Genomic DNA, 1,805 nt, shown 5'->3' with positions numbered 1-1,805 from the left:
GTGCAGGGTGACTGGTCTTGTCTCCGCCCCCTCCTGCAATAAAGACCGGTCACTGCCGCTCCCTCTCCTTGTGCAGGGTGACTGGTCTTGTCTCCGCCCTATCCTTGTGCAGGGTGACTGGTCTTGTCTCCGCCCCTCCTGTAATAAAGACTTGTCACTGCCGCTCCCTCTCCTTGTGCAGGGTGACTGGTCTTGTCTCCGCCCCCTCCTGCAATAAAGACCGGCCACTGCTGCTCTCTCTCCTTGTGTAAGGGTGACCGGTCTTCTCTCCGCCTCCTTCTGTAATAAAGACTGGTCACTGCTGCTCTCTCTTTGTGCAGGGTGACCGGTCTTGTCTCCGCCCCTTCTGTAATAAAGACCGGTCACTGCTGCTCTCTCTCTCCTTGTGCAGGGTGACTGGTCTTGTCTCCGCCCCCTCCTGCAATAAAGACCGGTCACTGCTGCTCTCTCTCTCCTTGTGCAGGGTGACTGGTCTTGTCTCCGCCCCCTCCTGCAATAAAGACCGGTCACTGCTGCTCTCTCTCTCCTTGTGCAGGGTGACTGGTCTTGTCTCCGCCCCCTCCTGCAATAAAGACCGGCCACTGCTGCTCTCTCTCCCTGTGCAGGGTGACTGGTCTTGTATCCGCCCCTCCTTGTGCAGGGTGACTGGTCCTGTCTCCACCCCCTCCTGTAGTAGGTGGGGCCTGCTGGGCTCCACCCACACACCCACAGCTCTGCTCTCAGCACAGGCTATGTACAGCACAGGGATGGTGTCACTGCTACTTTAACAAGGTAATATCTGGATTTGTAAACACATTTGGTCCACAAAAAGTGTATTTATATCCTGTGTGGGTATCGAGTAATAGATTTCAATGAAAGTTTTTGTGCTCGCAACATTAAAACATTTTTTTTTTTTATTGATGTATTATTTGTGTCTCTTATATCTGCTGGAATTCAGCTTTAAATGTAATCTAATCGCTCCACATCTCCGTCTCGTTCTGAATTCACAGGCGACAGCCAATCCGAAACGAGATAATTTATATTCAAGGTTGTCACCGGGGAAATTGAGACATGAATAAAGAAATAAAGTACATTGAGCATGAGATTTTATTCTCCCATTGACAGTTCACAGCCGCTCATATCTACCACCCCCCCCCACCCCATCCCTGTGCTGAGTTCCCGGGTCTGTACTCCCGCTGTGCCCATTATACACCCGCTGTGCCCATTATGAGGGGCCCCCACCATCCCTGTGCTGAGTTCCCGGGTCTGTACACCTGCTGTGCCCATTATGAGGAGCCCCCACCATCCCTGTGCTGAGTTCCCGGGTCTGTACACCCGCTGTGCCCATTATGAGGAGCTCCCACCATCCCTGTGCTGAGTTCCCGGGTCTGTACACCCGCTGTGCCCATTATGGAGAATGTAAGGGGCGGAGCCGGGAACAAGCTGGGATCCCGGCATTAGAAACGTCGTTTTTGGTGATCTGCCCTCTAAGGGTTAAAGGAACACAGACAGCTGATTGTAATCAACTCGGCTCCTCCCCTCCAGGAGTCAGTCTAGGGAGGACTGCTGGCAGCAGGAGAGGAAAAGGGCAGAATCTGCTACAAAGTATCTTACAATCCTTGCATTGCACTCTCATCGGTTACATTGTGCCCAGCTCTCTCTCTCTCTCTGAGGACTACAGAACACATCACCCCCATGTTAAGACGATAAAGAAAGAGCGGGGGGTATTCTGTAGCCCTGTCCTAAGGTGACAATGCTGCTCTTACACCTGTTGATCCAGCGAGCTGATCATTTCCTGTGCTGCACTCTTATCATTTACTTTGTGT

The sequence above is a fragment of the Nanorana parkeri genome, unplaced genomic scaffold (genome assembly GCF_000935625.1).
Source record: "Nanorana parkeri isolate BGI_ZX_2015 unplaced genomic scaffold, ASM93562v1 scaffold2587, whole genome shotgun sequence".
Taxonomy (NCBI): Eukaryota; Metazoa; Chordata; class Amphibia; order Anura; family Dicroglossidae; genus Nanorana; species Nanorana parkeri.
Note: the sequence above shows the minus strand (reverse complement) of the source record.